At 43.5% G+C, this 10,651-nt stretch overlaps 1 protein-coding gene across 15 annotated transcripts in view; it reads left to right on the top strand.

Annotated features, from left to right (window-relative positions):
- The window catches only part of OGFOD1 (2-oxoglutarate and iron dependent oxygenase domain containing 1), a 54,514-nt gene extending 47,170 nt beyond the window's left edge, over window positions 1–7,344 (top strand). For 5 of the 15 annotated variants that reach the window (XR_016022071.1, XR_016022082.1, XR_016022083.1 and 2 more), the window contains 2 exons: window positions 2,659–2,771; window positions 3,646–7,344. The gene's annotated coding sequence lies outside the window, so the exon portion shown is untranslated. The remainder of the gene's footprint in view (window positions 1–2,658; window positions 2,772–3,645) is intronic. The other 10 variants (XR_016022077.1, XR_016022079.1, XR_016022081.1 and 7 more) reach the window with 10 other exon arrangements.
- The last annotated feature ends 3,307 nt before the right edge of the window (window positions 7,345–10,651 follow it).

Genomic DNA, 10,651 nt, shown 5'->3' with positions numbered 1-10,651 from the left:
CAGAGTCATCAATTCGCGAAATACGTGTCCAAGGCCTATTCAGCCCCTTACTTTTGACGGTTATGTTGATACCACAGTAGTTAACCTGCACTAAGAATACCACTCCTCTCAAAAAAAAAATTCAGATTTTAGACTCACGTTTAAATAGTCCACCAACACTTGTAGGATTCCCTATATATTTTTAAATGCAAATAAGCAAAATTGAAAAGTCATGAAACTTATCAACATTCATTCAGATAGTTTTTGAGGGCCACTATGGGTCCGGCACTGTTCTAGACAATAGAGATATAGCAGTAAATATGCTGTTTTACTGCTCTCCTGGAGCTGACATACTAGTCAGCTGAGAAGCACTAAATAAATATTAATACATAACAGTAGGTCATTTGGTGGTAAGCACTGTTCAACAACCGTCCCAACGGTGGTGTCTTTTGGCCTAGAACAGCAAAACAAAATTTAATTGCAGTTTCAGTCCCCCCCCCAGGAATGTGACCTTAAACCAGTGAGTCTGGAATTTCGCCATCAACACCAGTGAGCTAATCTGTTTCATAAGACCCCTACCACCCTTCCTAAAAAGAATGGTGTCCTAGCCTAAAACAATCCTTTTTTTTCTTTTGCTAACTTTCTTGTCCTGTCCAATTTCTGCCTATGAAAACCTTTCATTTTGTACAACTTCTGTTTGCAACATGGGATGCTATCAGATTCATGAATAGCTCAAGAAAGCCAATGAGATCTTTAAATTTATTGGATTGAATTTTTCTTCTTTAACAGCACTATAGAGGTAAAGGAGGGAAGAGGGATAGAGGATTAAAGGGATTGCAATTTTAAATAGAGTGGTAGGGAAGATACTGAGAAAGAAAGGGAGGGAGCCAGCCTCGAGGAGGAGTGTTCCAGAAGAGGGAATTCAGGAGCAAGAGCCTTGAGGGATCACTCTGGCTGTCTTCTAGAAATAAACATTTAGAGGTGAGAGGTGACATGAGTAGGAACTGTTGAGATAAGAACATCCTAACTTAGAGAAAAATTTTATAAGAAATTATTTGAGCCAAATGTTTGAGGACATGCCCAGAAGCAAGATCTCAACGGACTGAGAAAATGCTCCAGAGAATGGCAGTTTTGCAGCTCATTTTATACATTTAGAATCAAAGGAGAAAACGTAAGGAAGTTCACATGAAATCCTCTGTTGGTCGATTAAGGAGTCAGGAAAAAGCAGAGGATTGGATGAAAAGCAAAACGGAGAGACATATCCTTTTACATCAGTGGGTACAGAATAGTTAAAAATGAACATTTACAGTAACATAGAGACGGTATTCGGGCAACAAGGTAACAATGAGGAATTATGTGCTATTGGTGACTCTGAGGAGTCCGGAAAAGAAAATTACTGGAACATTTCAAAGATATATTATCCTAGATGCATGAGAACAATGGACAGGGCTGCTTACGGTAAAGATCGACCTTTGCTAAGGAAGCTATGGGCCTGGGACATGACTACCCTCTGTGACCTGTCCAGATAGGAATTTGTGATCAGACCATCCTGCCATCTTCATTCATATCAGTGAGGGCAGGGGCTCCTGACAGCCAAGGACTTGTCAGGGATGGGCTGGTGGGCTCTAGGTTGGCAGCACTACACAGTGGGTAAGCCCACAGGTCTCAACAGCATGCAGACCTGGGTTCAAATTCTTCCTCCATCAGTCACTAGCTGAGACTTGAGCCCATCGTTTAATCCTAACATTCACATTTATTGACCTCCTTCTCTGCGCCAGGCACTTGACACACACGCTAACTCATTTAATCCTCACAGCCACCCTCGGAGGGAGATTCTGTCATCATCCCCATTTAACAAGAGAAGAAGCTGAGTCACAGAAGGTTATATAACATAAGCCTGAGGTCAGAACTAGAATGGCAAACCCAGGTGGTCACGTGAGCTGCTAACCACTGTACCTACTGTCCCAGTGAACTTCCCAAGCACCAGTGACCTCTTCTAGAAAAGAAATATTAATAGTACTACTTCTGAGGAGTGTTATGAGAATCCGACAAACTAACATAAATAAAACACTTAAAGCAATGCCTGGCGCTTACTAAGGGCTCCCATAACTGGTTATTATTACAAGGTTATTATTATTACCTCCAGGTGAAAAGGCTGCCTTTGAACTTGTTAGGTTGCTGTTGTAAAAAATCTGATGTCTTTTTTCGTAGCAGGTAGCATTGGTCCAGTTTCCCTCTCAGCCCTGATATGGAAAAAACCAACCTGGCTAATCCAGGTCTGGTGGGAACTCAGTGGAACCAAGAATTTAGATGTTGACTTGGCCCCGCCTGCCTCCTGCCACTTTAGCTCCCTGTCTGCACTTTGCTTTGCGTGTGCAAAGCACCCCCACTAGAGGGTGTGCAGGTGTAAAGAATAGAGGTTGAAGCACCTTAGGATTCTGGTCCTAAGTTAAAGGCCTGGAGGGAGGCCAGGTGAGAGGGCCCCCCAGGACAGAAGGCCTCTAACAGTCGCAGGGTTGACTTCTGGGGAGTGGACTGGGGCAGGGCAGCCAGCTCCAGCAGGTCTTTTGCTGGAGAAACTGAGTAAAAGTACAAGAGATCTCTCTCTATTATTTTTATAACTGTATGTCAATCTACAATTGTCTCAGAATAAGAAATGGAAATTTTTTAAAATTCAAGGGAAAGAAGAGAGGAGGATCAGGAAGCAGCCTGAAAGGCACTGTGAAGAAAACAGAGCAGATGACTCGGGAGTCACCGTGCGGCGGGGAGGAGAATTGACGTGACCATTCCAGGTACTTCCATACATCCAGCTTAGCAGCATCTAAAACTGGCACCTCAAAATGTAGATATCAAGGTGCTTCCTCAACATGAATCATAGCCATCGAATCACGATAGAGATGGCACAGATCAAAGACCAAAAATGAAGGGCAGGCTGACCAGTGTACCACCCTGCCCTGTGCTGGTTTCAGAAAGGTCTAGAGCTGTGGCCTCCTAGACGGTAACGAAATGTCACAAGTGGCTGTTGAGAACTTGAAATGAAGTGAATTCCAATAGAACTAAGTTGTAAGTGTAAAATGCGCACCCAATTTTGAAGAATTAGTATAAAAATAATTTTAAATATCTGGTTGATATTTTTATATTGTTTACATTTTTAAATGATACATTATAATATTTTTGACACATTGAGTTAACTAAAATCCATTATGAAGCTTAAAAAGAAAATATAACAAAAGGCCTGGTAGAAACTCTAAAAGTGAAAAACAAAAATTCAATACTGACTAAAGAAACTTATAGTTATTTTTTGCCCTCTATTGGATCACTTTCATCAACATACAAATAAGCCATCATTTCTGCCATCTTGAAAAAAATCTTTCTCTATAAATAAATGATTGAATAAGTAAATAAATGGGAGACAAGGGATAAATCTTCCCTACAGAATTCCAAAGAATATATGTAAACACGCCCTTCCAGAAGGCAGGACTGACCTGCCTGCCCTTTCGAGGGTGGACTGGACTCCGACTTATTCCAAAGAGTACAGTATGGAAAACAGTACTTTTATATAATATAATACTATTATATAGTTATAGTACATGTAATATATATTGTAATACATACAATACTAATATAATTCCTGTAACAACACAAGAAAAAATCGTAACTGTATAGGTGAGAAACCAGACAGACACCATCTAACCAAGATACCAAGATCGACGTCACCCGTGGTAAGTCATGTTATCACACAGAGCACTTCACCTGTGTGGTGTTCTTCCCCAGAACCCATACGCCCTGTCTAACCATGAGAAAACATCAGGTAAGCCCCAAATAAGGGTTATTTTACAAAATACCTGATGAGTCTTCCTTAAAAATGCCAAGATCATGGAAAACAAGGAAAAACTGAGAAATTGTCGTAGAGTGGAAGAGATTAAAGAGACATGATTCGTAAGTGCAATCCTGGATTGGATCTTGGAACAGAGAACGGACGTTCATGAGAAAATTAGTGAAACCTGATTAGTGTTCATAGTTTGGTTATTAATGTACTCGTGTTTATTTCTTGGTTTTTGGCAGCTGTACCATGGTCACGTAAGATGGTAACATTAGGGGAAGCTGGATGAAGAATCTACAGGAACTCTCACCTAGGACTGGGGGTTGGGGTGATGATAGGAGGAAGGATTGACTATAAAGGGGCATGAGGAAACTTTTTTGGGTGATAGGAATGTCATATATTTTGTTTGTGGTAGTAGCTACATAGATATGTACATTTGTCAAAACTTATCAGATGGTACATTTAAAGTAAGTAATTTTATTGTATGTAAATTATGCCTCTAAGGAAGTAGTTTTGTTTCTTTTTTTAGTTTTAATCAAAATATTAGGCCTGCCCTGTGCCCCAGCTCTCTCTCACACACATCACACTACTTTCTTTTCTCGATGGCGTCTACCTCTTTCTGGGATTACCTTGTTTATTTATTTCCTTTTTTTTCTTTTGTCTACCTCTTCACACTAGAATCCGAGTCTTGGCCACTTCTGGTAGGATAGCCCAATAACGAGCAACTCCCCCCACCTTGAGAGGGAGATAGAAGTCAGGCAGATGGAAGCTCAAGTATTACTTTATCCCAGGTAAGAAAGGATAATGGAGAATGTGATTTCCGTTTGTCAGAGAATGACCTTCCTTATCCTGAACGCCAGAATCAGGGAGATGTGTTGACCATTGGAGAACCACAGGCCAAATCCTGGGGCAAGCCTTTTTCAGCACATGTCAGGGAGGAGGCAGGCTGGCTCTCCAGAGGAAAGGAGCTACATTCCCCAGGAAACAGAGCAGAGCAGCAGGGGCGAGAGACGCCAGGACTGTTACACAATATTCTGGCTCCCTCCACAAGAAATGCTCTGGTCTGATATCATCCAAGCACCTTCAAAAGTTATTGGCACATAGCAGATGCTCTTTAAATATTTGGTCAATAAATGATTGTCTATTCAATTAAATCAATATTCACATCTTAAATAACTCATTTGGCAGGACCTACTACACCCCTTTATAGTTCTCTCTGCCTAAAATACTCAGCCCCCAGGTCCTTTTAAGTCTGGCTCCCATGTGCCAATCAAATCGCAGCTCAGTGCGCCCCTTCTCACAGAGGCTTGTGCTGAGCCCCAAATCTCTCTCTCTCTCTCTCTCTCTCTCTCTCTCTCTCTCTCTCTCTCTCTCTCTCTCCCTTGCTTTATCAATCCCACCCTGTAAGATTGACCTACGTAACTTCTCCCCACTGAAAAATTCAAAATAGATTGTATGGTTTTATACTAACGTGCATTGAGAATGGCACCTCTTTCTTCTTGTTTTGCACTGTGACACCCACAAGACCATGCTTGAGAATCTGGGCACGATTCTAAGCATGATTCATGATTCTGGGTGAGCCAGAGACTCTCGAAGTGACATTTAAAGACTTTAGAAAACTAGAGAAAAGATTTGCTCTAGTGGGATTCAAATATCATAATAGCCTTGCCAAACCATTCACTCAAAGAAACACATTTTGATTAATTTTTGTTGATGTTCTTTCTAACATTCTCTGGCTTTAAGCATAAGCTTCTGCTTTTCAAATACCTGCATAACTCACATAAATTGTGATCTTTATTTTTCATCTACAAATGTGCTCTCCTTAATCTTTTTTGTTGTTACGACTGATGAAAAACACTCCTCCCGTGTTGATCTCTACCTGCCAAGCCCACAGTGAGATGGACAGGAAGGTGTGACCGAAGGTATGCTGACAATGACAATAAGGCTCTGCCGGGCAAGGAAGACCCAAGAGTCTTCAAATGCTTTTGAAATTAGAGGAGGTCACAGCAGGATGCTATCAGCCCAGCACCCAAGGAGCAGAGGAACTGGCTCCCGGCCCAGCCGGCAGGGGTTCAGATCAAAGCTGATAGCTGGAGTGTGTTACAGTTTCCAAAGAGGGCGCCCTTTATAGTCCCCTGGAGCCATACCTGGGCGGGGCAGCATCAGACGCTGGCTGAGGCTTGACTCAGCTACCTATTTGGGCAGGAGGCCCACCTCTGGGACACCTGCTCTGGAAGGCGTGAGTGTTTCTACCTTCATATGAACTTCAGCTGAAAGCAGTGTGGGCAGCTTTGCAGATCTGAGCTTCTTGTCTTCAGGAGGCCGAGCAGGCTAAAGGCAATTCCAGGTTCCATTTCCAGGGCCATGACATTTCCAAGCAGGAAAGGGCCAGAAAGATCACCAGCCTGGGCTTCTGACCAAGGCAAGAATCACCATCCAGCCCCAGTTTGAACATTTCCTGTGACTTGGATCTCACGACTCACATGGAAGCTATTACATTTAAACACAATTTTCAGAAGTCTCTCACTGATATGGAGTCAAGTGGCAGTCTTTCTGTAGGAAAAGGCAGATTGACTTTATCACTCTTGCTTGTCAGCTCTTTGGCTATTTGAAGATGTATCATCTTCCCTACAGGGTTTCTTTATTCTGCACACTCCCAAGTGGGCCCTTCCAGGGTTCCCCGGGGTGGAGGGATGGAATGCTTCGTTCCCTTACCCAGCTGGGCATACTTTATATCATTATTTCTTCCTTAAGGGGCCTGCTCCAAGAGAACAGGACTGAAAGGCAGAAGCAACATATTGTGAGCCCCACCACCACCAAAGAAGTCCTTCCCTCCACCTGCCTCAAGCTCCCCAGGTATAATCCAGAGGTGACAAGAGCAATATAACCCAAAGACCATGCATGTGCGGCAACCAAAGAATTCTCCGGTAAAAACACCAGCAAACAAAGATCAGGGCTATTTTTTTTTTTGAAAAAGACACAACAGCAAACTGGCCAAGGTGCTAAGGCTTGACAGGTCCCTGCAGGACCCAGAAGTCAGGCTCAACCAGGATTGTGAGAAATTGAATACAGGGATTACAGAGTTTAGGGCAGGACTCGGGAAACCAACACAGGACAAAGAGACAACCGTGGAACATGTGGCCACCTGTTTGGAGCTGAATTGTGTCCCCTTGAAAAGATATGTTGCGGTCCTAACCCCCAGTACCTGAGAATGCGGCTTTTTGTAGAGAGAGAGTCTTTGCAGCGATAATCAAGTTAAAAGTGGACATCAGGGTGTCATAATCCAATATGACTAGTATCCTTATAGAAGGGGACACAGACACACACAGGAAATGCCTTGTGAAGATGAAGGCAGAGATCAGGGTGATGCTTCCACAAGCCAAGGAACTCCAAAAATGACCAGTGGGTCACTAGAAGCTAGGGGAGGGCATGGAACAGATTTCCTGTCACATCTGTCAGGAGGAACCAATCCAGTTGACACCTTGATCTTGGCCTTCTAGCCTCCAGAACTGTGACACAATAAATCTCTGTTGTTTAAACCATTCAGTTTCTGGTACTTTGTCATGGCAGCCCTAGCAAACTAATACACCAGCCCTCAACCGAGAGGTACAAGGGAAGGGAACTATGTTTCAGGAGCCCAGTGAGGAGGCACCAGGCTGAAGCTGTGTTCACAGAGGTGTCAAAGGTGGAAAGGCAGTGAAGACCCCGCCCTTTTGCTCCTCCCACCCTCCAGGCCCCTGCACCCCCGAAGCCAATGGAAGCCAGTAGGCAAGGGAGGTGGGGGATGCAAACCTAGGCTGTTTACTCCATCAATGGTAGCATACTAGACACGGTTTTATATTTTGCTTTTTGCACTTAACAATGTGCTTTGTAGGGCATCCTCATTCTTCTTTTAAGGCCATGGAGCGGTATTCCTGAACAAAGCCTTTTACACAGCAAGTATTCAACTAACGGAAGTTGACACCATTTCCATGTGAATACGGCGTAATGCCTTAACCCCAGAAAATGGGTTAAGAATGGTAGAAATACAGACACGTGTGTATGCATGAAGAGGGCGTGGGGATACAGTCTTTTCAGTTCAGCTTAATATCTATGGAGGCCACATCAGGAAAAAAGTCCTTTGCCAGATGCTGGTATAATAATAGCCAACAGCTGTAAAGCTCCAGCCCTGTGGCCGCTAGTGTTCTAAGCACACTGTCTTACTTCACCTTACTGACAACCTTGTCACGTAGGTGCCATTATTAATGATTCCCATTTTACAGGTCAGGAATCTCAGGCATGGGAAGGTCACTTAGCTAATGAGTGACAGAACCAGGACTGCACCCACAGAGTGGGGCTCGAGGCCCTTTCTTGTTAACTATGCCACATGCCTCTCCTGCACTCAAAACCTTTACGGAATTTCATGCCAGGCCCTGGGCTTCCTAGTGAGAGAGAGATATAATGATGCTTTAGACATAAGCCCCAACTTCAAGGAGTTAACGACTGCACCAGGGGCACGACTCACCCTAATGCAAGGCAGAGCACTGATCAGTGTTCAAAGAAACATACGGAATGTTCTGGAGGTTAGCAGAGGGATGATGAGGAATGGAGGAATGGAAAATCTGGGCTCCCCAGTCACCTTGGTGTGAACTGCAGCCAATTAACAAGCCAAAAGCACTTTGAAGATGACAGTGGCCTTAAAAGGGCCCCCAGTTGCAGGCAGTGAGGCAGAGGGGATTGTGGATGACAGTGTAAGAACAGGGTAGGAATTCCTGGGCAAAGGGCGACTTGAGCAAGGAGGCTGAAATTCCACACCATTCCAAAAATTTCCTTCTCCAGCCCCTGAGGATGCCACCACCTGGGAGCAGAATTGCCAAACTTCAGTCTTCCGTGAATCACTCTCCCCTCAAATTTGGCCATAACTTCATTCTGCTCGTGCTGTGATTTACTGACTCTCTTCATTACATTGACTCCCTTCAAAATCATTCAGCCTAAGCAGGAACCTTTGTGAAATTATAACTTCCACGTGCTCGTTGCATTTCTTTCTCGTTATGCATTGAAGTCCATGCAAACTGCTAGAACAACCACAACAAACTTTTCCCACACACCATCTAAAAGCCTTGCCCTTTTGGACCCAGGCTCAGGCACCTCTGCTTGCTGAGCACAGCATTCCTAACCCCACTCTGCCTCTTGTCCACGACCTTAGGCAACTACCTTTCCTTGCTCTGGCCTATGCTCTTCAAAACGTCCTGGTCCTGACAGAAAAATAAAGGGGGAGGGGCTGTGATAGGTGAAAGGAAAAAGTTTTTAAATGACACCTAAATGTAATTGTGTGGCCCTAGATTAGATCCTGGAAGAGGAAAAAAAAGTGCCATAGAGGACATCAGTGAGACAATAGGTGAAATTTAAATACAGTCCGTAGACTAGATTTTATTGTATCACCGTTACATTTCGGATTTTGTTGATGGCATTATGGCTGTGTAAGTTAATATCCTTGTTTTCAGGAAATACATACTGAAGTATTTAGTAGTAAAGGGGCAATTTACTTTCAACTGATCACAGAGAAAAAAATACATAAATATATATGTATATACAGTGTGCACACATATTTCCACATATATGTAGAAAGAGAGGAGAGATGAGAGAATGACAAAGCAGATGCGACAAAATGCACATATGAGTAAAGGGCATATGAGAGTATTTTGTACTAGTCTTACAACTTTTAAGTTTGAAATTAATTCAAAAATGATAGAAAGATATGAGCCAAAATCGTATTTGTGCTTATTTTGGGGTGGTGAGATTGTTGTGGAGGTTTTTTTTCTTTTCTTTCTATATTTTCTTTTTTTTCTTCCCTCCCTCCCTCCCTTCCTTCCTTTTCTTTTGAAAAAGTAAAACAGGCATATGGTAAAAATAAAGCAAATGCTTACATACCTTCCTGAACACACCATTCTGTACCTTCCCTTTCCTCAGTTAACACTACATTTTCATAATCCTTCTTTATTAGGACATGTAGAGCTCCCCCCGCTTTTTAAGGGCTGCCTGGAACTCTATTGCACTGATGTGTCATAATTCATTGAACCAGTCCCTATGGTCACGAACATGCAGTTCCTTTTCAATCTTTTACAAGCAGAATGCAATGAATTACGCCCACGTCTTTGTGCACAATGTGTAAATAAATATATAGGATAATTTCCCATAAGCGGTGTTGCTTTGTAAAAGCCCGTACGTCTTTTACATCTGAGGCTACTGTGGGTGTCGGCACGTCACCATCCGTGTTCCAGCACACCTGTTTCCTCACAACCTCCCCACGCAGCGCACTTCACATTCTGGGATCTCTGCCAGTCAGATAGATTTTTAAAAAATGATAGCCGGTTGTAGCTTTAATTTGCATATCTATGATTGGATGTGTAGATGAGTATCTTATCACTTGTTCTAAAAGTGGTTTGTATTATTTTTTTCTCTCTGTCACCTCTCCCTGCACTTGTGTGAGTGACCTAAATTTTCTGCCACAGACCCAGCCCTCCCAAAGGGGAAACCCCTGCCATTAATCCCAAGCTGAGCCCTCTTTGGCCCCCTGCGGAGGATGAAAGAAGAGATCTGAATCTCCTGGTGCCTCTGGACTACAGTAATGCCCAATGACTGGAGTCTCCTTTCAGGATTTCTCACTGAAGACCAAGGGTGATAATTTCCCCCCTGGGAACCTGACTTAGCCCAGGTCCCGGGTAGCTGCGGCTTTCCCGCCACGGCAGGCCCGTCCTGGGACTTTGCAGGGCACCCGCCTGCCCACCCCCGAGGAACAGAGCACCTTAGTCCTTCTGAGTTTCTGTTTTCTCCCCACATCTTGAAAAACGGTGGTGGGAACAGAACACT

This window comes from Rhinolophus sinicus, chromosome 8 (genome assembly GCF_057876585.1).
Source record: "Rhinolophus sinicus isolate RSI-liver-muscle chromosome 8, RSI-T2T, whole genome shotgun sequence".
NCBI lineage: Eukaryota > Metazoa > Chordata > Mammalia > Chiroptera > Rhinolophidae > Rhinolophus > Rhinolophus sinicus.
This window is presented reverse-complemented; position numbering and strand designations above follow the sequence as displayed.